The 13,063-nt window shown below is 45.1% G+C and overlaps 1 gene segment (V, D, J or C); it reads right to left on the minus strand.

Annotated features, from left to right (window-relative positions):
- Positions 1-1,416: 1,416 nt before the first annotated feature.
- LOC309522066 (T cell receptor beta variable 3-1-like) lies at positions 1,417-2,700 on the minus strand. The segment is given in 2 exons: positions 2,565-2,700; positions 1,417-2,247 (listed from the first exon to the last, which is right to left on the minus strand).
- Positions 2,701-13,063: the final 10,363 nt, after the last annotated feature.

The raw sequence follows: 13,063 nt of genomic DNA on the forward strand, positions 1-13,063 counted from the left end.
AGGATATAAGCACAACAGCATCATCCATCCATCCACCCTCACTCTCTCTCACACACACCCCAATAAGGCTCCACAGTTCCAACTGGTGATTCCCCCCTGGAAGAAGCTCTCCCACTGACATAGCTGTCAAGTGTCCCTTATTTGGTGGGAAGCTCCCTTATCCCAGCGCCGTGTCCCGCTGCTGTCCCTTATTGATGATGTCCCTTAAATTTCCCGGGTTTCAAAGGAAGCAGCTCCTCTCCCTCCCTCCCTGCCGGCCAGGGAGGAGGGAGGCTCCAACTGTGTTGCTTGGCTGTGTTGCTCACCCAATAAGGAGTCTAAGAATGACTGGGGGTGGAGCTTGCATGCCTTGTGCCGATCAAATCGGCCACATTGCCTGGGGACCCGTCTTTGCTCAGCGCTTCCCAGCGGAGAGGTGACGGTGGTTTCCCTTGCTGCATCCCCTTTGCTGGGTTGCTGCGCTGTGGGAACCACCGCTTGAGGCTTCGTTTGGCTGCTGGCTGGGCTTTCTGCCTTTGGCTCGGAGGGGCTCAGAAGCTGAACATACCTGTGCCCTGAAAATCCCTTATTTTGGCTGCTGGTCCCTTATTTTCAAATCTGTAAGTTGACAGATATGCCCATTGAGAAGGAATTCTGAGTCCACTTTGAGAGCCCTGGAGCAAATTGGTATTCTTTGCCTCTGGCCTTGAAGAAAGCCAAGTTGACACAGTGAGGTGACTGTATAGGAAACCAAACACAAATCCCTTAAGCAGGGAATATACTGGGAATGTAGACTGTCATGGCTATGATGCAGGAAAAGGCCCCAAATATTTTTGGTGCAAGAGGAGAATAACCCATAGCTGCTCCCACCTCACCAGGGGTGGTGAGAGAAACCCTCTCCATGGAAACCTTGATTGACATTTGCTCCAGTTCAGCAGATTACCAGCGAAAGCAGCAATACAAACTGACAAACGCTCAGACCTGTACTTTCTAGGCAAACCAGCAAAGTGTGGGGCTGCGCTTGTTCACCTGAAGGAAATGCCTTTGCCACTGAATGAACACAAACCTGCCAGGCTGTGTTCAGTTAAACTTTTCTCTCCCTCCAATGGGAGCCTCCACTGGCTTCCCATCCCGTCTGTGAAAAGAAAAGTCTCTTCCATTCACAGAAAAGGTCCTCTGGGTCCAGTACTTTTAAAATTATCTAGCACCAAGAATGCTGTATGTGACTCTTAAACGGTTCCTGCCCCCCCCTTTCTTAATGGGACTTGGAGAACCTCCCAGTGAATTTTGCCCCATGCTAATAACTGGGAAGTTGGTGGGTTTTTCTCCTTATGTACCAAAGTGTTTTGGGTCTGTCCGTGGGTGTAGGTGGGAGGGGGGCACTTGCCTTCCTCCCAAATTAACTAACTAACTAAATAAAAATACTTAACAAAAAGTAGAAATTGGAGGAAGATTCTGGCAGACTTTTCTGAGCATTTGGGATCAAAAGAAAGTACCGTATTTTTCGCTCTATAAGACGCACCAGGCCACAAGATGCACCTAGTTTTTGGAGGAGGAAAACAAGAAAAAAATATTCTGAATCTCAGAAGCCAGAACAGCAAGAGGGATCGCTGTGCAGCGAAAGCAGCAATCCCTCTTGCTGTTTTGGCTTCTGGGATAGCTGCGCAGCCTGCATTCGCTCCATAAGACACACACACATTTCCCCTTACTTTTTAGGAGGGGAAAAGTGAGTCTTATAGAGCAAAAATTACGGTAATTTAAAGCAACTGTTGTTGAGAAGTTTCATTCCGAATCTGCTAGACAGAACCAAACATAGGGTGATGGCAGATGGGTGGTCCTCCCCCCCCCCAGCATAAACCCCAGCTACACCCATGAGTCTGTCCCTGTATAACAGCCATTATCACATTCATGTATATTCCCTGATGAAGGGGTTTGTGTCTGGTTTCCTGTGCAGTTGGCTCACTGTGTTATCTTGCTTGGCGCAGAAGTAGGTGCCTGCGTCGCTCAGCTTTGCCTCTTTCAAGGTCAGATTGAAGACATACTCATCCATTCCACGGCTCTCGAAGCGGCCTTCAAATTCTTTCTGAATGATATCGCTTCCTCCGAAACCTTCCACCGAAAAAGCCACCAGCTGGAGCTGCGGATCCTTCTTCCCTTCTTGCTTATACCAGTACATGTAGCTAAAAGTGGTTTTCTCTTGGAAACAACTCAGCAGAACCTCCTCGTTTCCCCTGACAATCGTATCTGAAGTCTGCTGCACAGCACTACCTATAAGAGTGTAAACAAAACGAAGGTACAAGTAAAAGAGATGAGAATTGAATCGGATGGCTTGCGATCGGAGGGAGATGTTCACAACTTCAAAAACAGTGTTTTTACACCTCCTTGACCCCAGACAATAATAAAAAGCACCATAGATGAACACATAATATTTTGACAATACTATTTTCAGCTCTGGTAAAAACTATTGACAGACACCAAAAATAAAAGTGGGTCCTATCTTCCCAATTGGCGCTAAAAATAAATCCCAGTTCAGAAGCACTGGAAGGCCACCAATGTTATGAAGGCAGTCATAATATATCACTTACCTGATGAGAACAGCAGTGTGAGGAGAAAATGGGAGCTTACTGGAGTAAAGGAGCATTTCAGCAGACATTTGCCCCACCGAGCCAATTCCAGGCGCAGCAACATCCTTGATGCTCTTCACGTAGCGACTGCAATAAAACCCAGATGGGAGAACAGGAGGTGTTGTGGGCAAGGGAGTGGAAATGAGAGAGAAACCACTTTTGGGGGGTGGGAGGTGGCTAGAAGCAGAGTCAGCTGGGGAGGGTGCTGTTCAGAGGAGATGACAAGAGGCATTCAATGGCAACCTTTAGTTTTGCTAAAAGAAATCCCGTGGACAAATCTCAATACAGTGGTACCTCGGGTTAAGAACTTAATTCATTCCGGAGGTCCGTTCTTAACCTGAAACTGTTCTTAACCTGAAGCACCACTTTAGCTAATGGGGCCTCCGGCTGCCGCCGCCGCGCGATTTCTGTTCTCATCCTGAAGCAAAGTTCTTAACCCGAGGTACTACTTCCGGGTTAGCAGAGTCTGTAACCTGAAGTGTCTGTAACCTGAAGCGTCTGTAACCCAAGGTACCACTGTACAATAAACATAAGAAAAGCCTGCTAGTATAACCAGCAGCCTTGTTCTCACAGTGATGAACCTGTGGGAAGCACCCCCCCCCCAATAAGCAGGACATGAGTGCCACAGCACCATAAGGAAAACAAGACAGATAATTGGGGTGGACCATTAATTGGATTGTCTATTCTTTTGCCCTGTTGTCATTATTATTTCACCACCACAGAGAGGTGCAGTTTGGATTGGACCCAGGCATCAGTAAATCTGGGGTTACTGTGAGTGTAACAGCAACCCTATGGATAGGTCTGTCCTTTGTTTCTTCGGCATTTGCCTCTCACTGTGTAATCTTCCTTGGTACAGAACTGGGAGCCTGTGTCTCTCGGCTAGGTCAGGGACAACTCAAAATTTCCATTTCTGGGCTCCTGAAGCAGCCTTAAACTTCCTTCTCAGTGGTAGACTCTCCTGCTGGGGGAAAAACGACCAGATTAAGCTGGGTGTCAACTTCCCTTTCTTGCTTTTACCAGTCCATCTAAAGATAATTGGTTTTGTCCTTTTCCTGACCACCATGAAGTGCGAAACTTGGAGCAGAGCCTTATTGGGACTTTTGAACACCTCAGAGGAGACATTTTCTTGACACAGTAGCATCTTTGATGTCAACCAGGAAATTAGCACAATGAAACATAGGTGGGCAAGAGAAAATGAAGGACCACCACATACAACGAGAATATTGGAAAAGGTGGGCCTTTTGGCCTTGTCTAACAAGCAGTTTTTAGGTTCTTAGCCTCAACAGAGCAAGAAATGGGACACAATATGGCCTTAGGGCCATAGTTTTAAAGGGAGGCCATGACACAGAAGAGAGGCTATGGCCCGCCATCAAACATAATGAACAATCCTCTGTTTCGAGTGGCAAGGAGACTTCTTTTGATGGCTGTGCTTCAAAACATGTACAGTGGTACCTCGGGTTACATACGCTTCAGGTTACAGACGCTTCAGTTTACAGACTCCGCTAACCCAGAAATAGTACCTTGGGTTAAGAACTTTGCTTCAGGATGAGAACAGAAATCGTGCTCCGGCGGCGCGGCAGCAGCAGGGGGCCCCATTAGCTAAAGTGGTGCTTCAGGTTAAGAACAGTTTCAGGTTAAGAACGGACCTCCGGAACAAATTAAGTTCTTAACCCAAGGTACCACTGTATTTTTGTATTTTATAGTGTGGTAGTTGCACATGTGGGACGCGGGTGGTGCTGTGGGTTAAACCACAGAGCCTAGGACTTGCCGATCAGAAGGTCGGCGGTTCAAATCCCCGTGACAGGGTGAGCTCCCGTTGCTCGGTCCCAGCTCCTGCCAACCTAGCAGTTCAAAAGCACGTCAAAGTGCAAGTAGATAAATAGGTACCGCTCCAGCGGGAAGGTAAACGGCGTTTCTGTGCGCTGCTCTGGTTCACCAGAAGCGGCTTAGTCATGCTGGCCACATTACCTGGAAGCTGTACGCCGGCTCCCTCGGCTAATAAAGCGAGATGAGCACTGCAACGCCAGAGTTGGTCACGACTGGACCTAATGGTCAGGGCTCCCTTTACCTAGTTGCACATGTGTGGTATGCTGAACAGATCCAAGCCTTGGAATCTCCTGTTAATTGTTCTCATGGAGGCAAGCTGGGGAAAACCTCAAAAGTTCAGGCAGCTACGGCCCAGCAGGTAGACCATGCCTGGGCTAAACAGCCAACCTTGTGTTCAAAGTGAGCACATGTCATATATTTGTACACCACTGACACCTACTGGAAAGGATCGGAGAGGAGAGCATTGCTACAGACAAACGAACACATGCCATAGCTATATTATTGCAGATGTAAGTTCATGGGGAGAGGACTATGGGAAGGGATCAGTGCCGGATTTATGTATAAACTAAACAAGCTATATAGGGCCCCACTCTCTTGGGGGCCCTAAAAAAATTAAAGGAAAATTAAAAAAAATTAAAGGCCTGGAAACGATGCCTTATGAGGAACGGCTAAGGGAGCTGGGCATGTTTAGCCTGGAGAAGAGGAGGTTAAGGGGTGATATGATAGCCATGTTCAAATATATAAAAGGATGTCACATAGAGGAGGGAGAAAGGTTGTTTTCTGCTGCTCCAGAGAAGCGGACACGGAGCAATGGATCCAAACTACAAGAAAGAAGATTCCACCTAAACATTAGGAAGAACTTCCTGACAGTAAGAGCTGTTCGACAGTGGAATTTGCTGCCAGGGAGTGTGGTGGAGTCTCCTACTTTGGAGGTCTTTAAGCAGAGGCTTGACAACCATATGTCAGGAGTGCTCTGATGGTGTTTCCTGCTTGGCAGGGGGTTGGACTCGATGGCCCTTGTGGTCTCTTCCAACTCTATGATTCTATGATTCTATGAAAAAACACCTGGATGTACATTTCCAAAATATAAGATAAAAAACAAATAAAATAAAACCTACATACAGCAACAGTGTTTTGTGTTGTGTAGGCTCCTATAATGTAAGTAATAGATACCTATTAGGTCCATAAATTACCATATAGCATATATTCAACACAAAAAACAGAGACAATTTGTTGTTGACAAAGGACAGCTGGACATATAAAGGGACCCGTTACCTTCAGTAGCTTAGGGCTAAATCCTGCCCTGGGAAGGGTTGTAAGTACCCCCACACTGTAAATTTGAAAAACAAAACAAAGCTACAAAAAGAATGTAACTGGGATCAGGGAAGTGATGAGATATAAAAAGGCAGGGGTGCAATGAAAAGGAGATAAAAAGATGAGGAAATGAGAGAAGAAAACAAGTCTATGGCCTTGTGGCAGGCGGCACATGATGTGCTGGGGCGGGAATCTGTGTTGCTGTTCATTTGTAAAGATGGGTCTGCAGATATCACTTGCAAGTTTTGCTCTGAGGGACACAAAAATGTTTTCTCTCACAAGGGCCATTGAAGTGAATGGGAACTGCGCGAGAGCACAGACTGAGGGGAGTAGATAGACTCTTCCTCAGGCCTTGCAGAGCCAAAAGTGTGGACCATTATCAGATGATGTGTCTGCCTCGGTAAAATATCTCCATCCATAAATATACAAGCTCTTGCACAGCCCCTGTTCATTTAAACAGGCCCTGTGCAGGAGAACTTCCTGGTAGATAGTGTCCCATGTTACATTACGAAAAGCCTGCCCCCTTGTATTTTTGTCCTTGGCCTGCAAGATATATTCAGGCGGTCCTGTTTCCTGGGAAGAGAATTATGTTTGTCTTCCTCAGCTGTTGTCTCACTGTGTGATCTTGCTTGGCACAGAAGTAGGTGCCTGTGTCTTCCGGCTGGGCTCCCTCACAGATCAGAGACAGCCGCTTATTCTGTGTTCCAGGGCTCTTGAACCGGTCTTTAAATTCCTTCTCAACATCAGAAGTCCCTGTTGAATAAATCACCAGCTGAAGCTGTGCATGCGTCTTCCGCTCTTGCTTGTACCAGTACATGTTAACGTAATTGGAGTTTTTTTGGGAACAGTCTAGGGTTACATTGTCCCCTTTCTTGACGACCATGTCTTGAGACTGATCAAGAGCAGAACCTATAAGGAGAAAAATGCAAAATAAAAGAGTTGAAAGATTTAATTGTGAAGTATAAAGGGAGAATTGTGTGACATAAGGGTCCCCCAAATACATGGATCCATTTGTGCCCTGCAAATTTTTGTGCCTAAGTTGTGCTTTTGTTATCACAACATTGTGGAAAGAAGAGGCTGGAATTGAGAACTTCTATTAACTCCTTTCCCACTTTGATGCTTTTGATATTTATAAGGCAAATATCTGCAACCATATCAGATAGATAGATAGATAGATAGATGATAGATAGATAGATGATAGATAGATAGATGATAGATAGATAGATAGATAGATAGATGATAGATAGATAGATAGATAGATGATAGATAGATAGATAGATAGATGATAGATAGATAGATAAAAACATTTATATTCTCTGTGGATTAGGACTGAATGATACCAACACCACTTTCTTGTTTGAAAAAGAGAAGGAGAAGGAGGCAGGAAGAGAAGAACAGACAGAGACAAAGAAAAAGAGAGCAGAGAGGTCAGAGAAGGATGGTCAAGGGCTGGAAACATACAACAGTTTTCTCAGAGAATTGACATTGGCAGCATTCCGCATGGCATGTGCGTTTATCCTGCCTTGTCACTACTCTTCACCCATTTCAGATCAGTACAGCAACTCTCTTTAAAGCTATTGTATTTCTTCAGTCATTCCAGTAAATGGAAGATTAAAACTGAGCTCGGTGTTTCCAGTGGGCATTATAAACGAGACCCGATCTGCAAAAGTCTGGCTTGATATCATGGTGACTGGACACTTACCTGATGAGAGCAGTAAAGCGAGAAGGAGATGGAAGCTCATTGGAGACAAGGAGTGTCTCTGCAGACATTGCCTGACTGAGCCAACTGGAGACATAGCAACATCCTTGGCACCCATCAGGGACCTAATGCAGCAAAACACAGGTGGGAGAACAGGAAGTCATGTGGCAAAGGAAGAGGAAACCACTTGATGACTGTGAATGCCTGAACGCCTGAACCAGTAGAGTGCCATAGTAACTTTCTGAACAGATCATGGGGTCTGAAAGGCTAGTTTTTTTCCAGTGCTTCAGCTTCTTGTTCTTCTCCAACCTCCTTACCTTTTCCTCTGAGTGATAGGAGCTCACAGTGGGCAGGACAGCTTTAATTTTACTGATATTATAATGTCTCTATACAAATGTTCAGCCACACTTTGAATACTGTGAAGTGTTCTGGTTGGCACACCTCAACAAGGCAGATGGTTGCACAGCTGGAAACGGTTCAGATAAATGCCCAACAAAATGATGGATGGGCTGGAGCGTGGGTAGGCAAACTAAGGCCCGGGGGCCTGATCCGGCCCAATCGCCTTCTCAATCCAGCCCGGAGACGGTCCAGGAATCAGCCTGTTTTTACATGAGTAGAATGTGTGCTTTTATTTATAGTGCATCTCTGGGTTATTTGTGGGGCCTGCCTGGTGTTTTTACATGAGTAGAATGTGTGCTTTTATTTAAAATACATCTCTGGGTTATTTGTGGGGCATAGGAATTCATTAATTCTTTTTTTCAAAATATAGTCTGGCCCCCAACAAGGTCTGAGGGACAGTGGACTGGCCCCCTGCTGAAAAAGTTTGCTGACCCCTGGGCTGGAGCAACTCCCCTTGGAGTAAAGGTTACATTGGGGGCCGTTTAGTTTAGATCTGTGGTTCCCAGCCTTTTTGATATGCCAACCCACCAGTTCAAATTTACGTGTTATGGCGACCCATTGCTTTATTGTCACGTGAATTTTGGATGTTTTGCTCTTCAGCCATCAATTATGTGCACTTCAGCTGCAAGTTTGCCTATTTTACAACCATAGCGTGAGGCATCCAAGGAAAAGTGATAAGTTGCCACATATAGGGAGTAGTTTTGAGTGACTATTGGAGTCAGTGTGGTGTAGTGGTTAAGAGAGGTAGACTTGTAATCTGGGGAACTGGGTTCGCTTCCCCGCTCCTCCACATGCAGCTGCTGGGTGACCTTGGGCCAGTCACACTTCTCTGAAGTCTCTCAGCCCCATTCACCTCACAGAGTGTTTGTTGTGGGGGAGGAAGGGGAAAGGAGAATGTTAGCCGCTTTGAGACTCCTTCAGGTAGTGATAAAGCGGGATATCAAATCCAAATAAAAAATAAAAACTTCCCTCTGATGTGCAGCACTGCTCAGTTGGTCAGAGTGTGGTGCTGATAATGCCAAGGTTGCAGGTTCAATCCCCGTATGGGGCAGCTGCATATTCCTGCATTGCAAGGGGTTGGACTAGATTATCCTCACGGTTCCTTCTAACTCTACAATTCTATGATCATTGCTGGATCTGTAACAAGAGAGCAGTTTCCAAGTGTTAAAAAGCAAGACTTGAGCCTTTCTTGTGTTCTGTTGCAAATGTCAACACAGCATTATTGTCATATGCCAACAAAACAAATGGTCGTAAGAGGTAGTCACCATATCAGTGAAATATGAAAAGCAATAATTGTTTTGGGTTTGTTCATAAAGCCCTGCGTAGAACCAAAGGTGAACTGTCCCAGAAGCTCTGTAAACACCGTCTTGGTAGTCAAGATAACCACACAATTAATTGGCAGTTGTAGCAATGAGCTCATATATTCACTTGCTTTTATAGAAGCTAATGGAGTTTGCTTTGATGCTATCCTTATCTGTGGGCTTGAGGGGCTGGGCTCTGAGCCCAGAAAGGGGAATCTTATCTGCAAGATTTGGGTATTTGCCACCTATGCCCTCATCTGGTCAGGTGGAGCAATGGGAAGTCCTGGCCAAAGTGCCATATGCTGTTTTTTTATATAAAGAATGTATGAATGTTTGCTTGAGTGAGGACAAGCCGTATATTTGCTGCAGTGTCTGTCTCAAGTCTCTAAAGGCTGGGAGACCTGGCAGACTGATCTGCTGTAAGTCTGTTGTTGTTTAGTCATTTAGTCGTGTCCGACACTTCGTGACCCCATGGACCAGAGCACGCCAGGCACTCCTGTCTGCCACTGCCTCCCACAGTTTGGTCAGACTCATGCTGGTAGCTTCGAGAACACTGTCCAACCATCTCATCCTCTGACGTCCCCTTCTCCTTGTGCCCTCCATCTTTCCCAACATCAGGGTCTTTTCCAGGGAGTCTTCTCTTCTCATGAGGTGGCCAAAGTATTGGAGCCTCAGCTTCAGGATCTGTCCTTCCAGTGAGCACTCAGGGCTGATTTCCTTCAGAATGGAGAGGTTTGATCTTCTTGCAGTCCATGGGACTCTCAAGAGTCTCCTCCAGCACCATAATTGAAAAGCATCAATTTTTCGGCGATCAGCCTTCTTTATGGTCCAGCTTTCACTTCCATACATCACTACTGGGAAAACCATAGCTTTTACTATACAGACCTTTGTTGGCAAGGTGATGTCTCTACTTTTTAAGATGCTGTCTAGGTTTGTCATTGCTTTTCTCCCAAGGAGCAGGCGTCTTTTAATTTTGTGGCTGCTGTCATCATCTGCAGTGATCATGGAGCCCAAGAAAGTAAAATCTCTCACTGCCTCCATTTCCTCCCCTTCTATTTGCCAGGAGGTGATGGGCCCAGTGGTCATGATCTTCGTTTTTTTGATGTTGAGCTTCAAACCATATTTTGCGCTCTCCTCTTTCACCCACACCTTTCTTTTAATACAGAATAAAGCACCAGAATTGATCACTCCGGTGTTTTTGAGATCCTTTTTTGGGATCCCTGCACCCAGCCACTCCCACAAGCCCCTTCTTTGGGCCTGCGGTCCAGAACAAGTCCACAACCCACTCCCACAGGCTTTGCAACCCGCAGGTTGGGAAAAGCTGGCTTTTAGACCCACCATCTGAGCAGCACATTCATTCTGAAGAGTGCAGCACCTCCTAGTGGACAAACACACATTCAGCCACCAGCTGGCATCTTTCCCAGAGCAAAGGTTTATCAAGTCTGAAAAATGCCTCCTCATTTTAATTGCAGGTTGTGCATTTTTCCTATCTAGCAACTAGGGATGGAGGAGAAATAAAATTCAGTGCACATTTAAAGTGGAAACTTATCAAAACCACACTTTTTAAGGGGGGGGAGACTGAAATGCAGCTATCATTGTCGAAATTTGCACTTACCTGAATTTTGCAACACCGCTCCCCAACTAAGCATTTGCAAAAATGCATATAGTGGGGGGGTGCATAAAAAATGAATATATTAGGAGAAATAACTAACAAAAATGCATTGTATGAGGGAAAGTCACTTGCAAAAATGTGGACACTCATCAAAACTTCATATAAGAATATACTTATTTGGAGACATTTGTGCGAAAATGCTGATGAATTTTCATGAGGACTTTTTATGTAAATACAAAAATTAGGGAACTGAATTTAAAGTTGGAAAACTTAAGGTTGGAAAAAAGAAACTACTAGCAACAATGTTTTCACTCTACGGCCCACCCCTCATTTATTTATTTATTTATTTGCTTGCTTGCTTGCTTGCTCACTGCCTTATGTAAACTGCTTGGGTTTCTGTGTATTAAGCAGTGTATACATAGTATTACTCCTTCATGGATCACTGCCTTGCCGTGGCGAAGGGGCTTAAATAACTCAGAGAAGCTATGAGCTAATCCGTGCAGGGCCACCCAAGATGGACTGGTCATAGTGGAGAGTTTTGACCAAATGTGATCCACCTGGAGCAGGAACCGGCAAGCCACTCCAGTATCCCTGCCAAGAAAACTCCATGGACAAAGACAACAGTTATAGTTATAGTTTTCCCAGTAGTGATGCATGGAAGTGAGTGCTGGACCATAAAGAAGGCTGATCGCCAAAGAATTGATGCTTTTGAATTATGGTGCTGGAGGAGACTCTTGAGAGTCCCATGGACTGCAAGAAGATCAAACCTATCCATTCTTAAGGAAATCGGCCCTGAGTGCTCACTGGAAGGACAGATCCTGAAGCTGAGGCTCCAATACTTTGGCCACCTCATGAGAAGAGAAGACTCCCTGGAAAAGACCCTGATGTTGGGAAAGATGGAGGGCACAAGGAGAAGGGGACGACAGAGGATGAGATGGTTGGACAGTGTTCTTGAAGCTACCAGCATGAGTTTGACCGAACTGCGGGAGGCAGTGGCAGACAGGAGTGCCTGGCGTGCTCTGGTCCAGGGGGTCACAAAAAGTCAGACATGACTAAACGACTAAACAACAACACATAGTGTTAATGAATAAGTGCTACCTTGAGACTTTTCATTTATTCTTCATAATGGTACTATATCCCACTTTTCCTTCGAATTGCTCAGGGTGGTCAACAAGATTGACTCCCCCTCCCCTTTGACAATTTATGTGATTTAAATTAATGTGATCCAAAAGTACTTAATTCTGGCAGGACAGTGCCTTTGGGTTGTTAAAGTTACGTAAATGCCTATACTGGATGAAATAGCCAATTCATTTTAGCTTCTGTTCTTTGAGATCCACCAGGGCAACAGGTATTTCAGAAATGCCTAGGTTGTCGGACACCCCACCCCCTGGATTCTGTTCATCCTGTCTTCTGACTGCCCACCTCCCTCGCTATCAGTTCCTGTCACTTTATTCCCTTACACAATGAACTGACTAAAGCAGCTGTCACTCACAACCACTGGCTCCTCCCCATCTGTGTCAGGGCACATGTCACTCTCCCCTTAACGATACGGATTCTCAATGCATCCATTGTCACGCAAGCAGACTTATATTTCGTTGTTTTTCTTCACTCTCCGTTCTGTGCCAGGTCTTAAGTCTTCTACAAGTGCCTTTTTATGATTTATCTCCTTTAATACACCTTAATCTCTCCCTGTTGTCACATAGACATCTTCCTCTTCCTGAAGGCATCTCAAATGCCATTAAAACACCAGAATGGAGACAATGAGCCTTGCTCAAGGTTTCCCTTTCCAAGAATCATGTTATCCTTATCTCTTCTTAAGCCATTACTGCCTGTTATTCTTCTGTATATTCTTCTGTATATTCTTCCAACATATCAAAAGCAGCCCCCAAATCAAATGCATGCTTTCCTCTGCGGAATAGCTTTTCTGCACCTGAATTGAGACAAAAGAATAATATGACCAAGGAGGAGAGAATTTGCTGAAGGTTCATGTGTGGTCAGGGAGTATTCCACCTGGTTGTTCAGTACATAGCAAACATTATTCCGCCTTCCATTCTTCTGGCCAATGCGTACAAAGGCACTGGGATGAATTGACAACTACTGGAACACATGGCACCATTTTTTCAAATCAAGGTCAGCTTGTATCGATACTGTATCACTATTACTTAATGAATTTCATATCTTCAAACATATTAGACTACTTGTATTTAGGAGTTTGTTTTGGGCTCTTTCTCACTCATTTATATTGGCTCCTCCACACTCATGCTCATGCAACACACAGGTACACAGTGTGTCCTTAAGTCCAAACATG

This window comes from Podarcis vaucheri (genome assembly GCF_965113315.1).
Source record: "Podarcis vaucheri genome assembly, chromosome: 17".
In the NCBI taxonomy this organism is placed as follows: Eukaryota; Metazoa; Chordata; class Lepidosauria; order Squamata; family Lacertidae; genus Podarcis; species Podarcis vaucheri.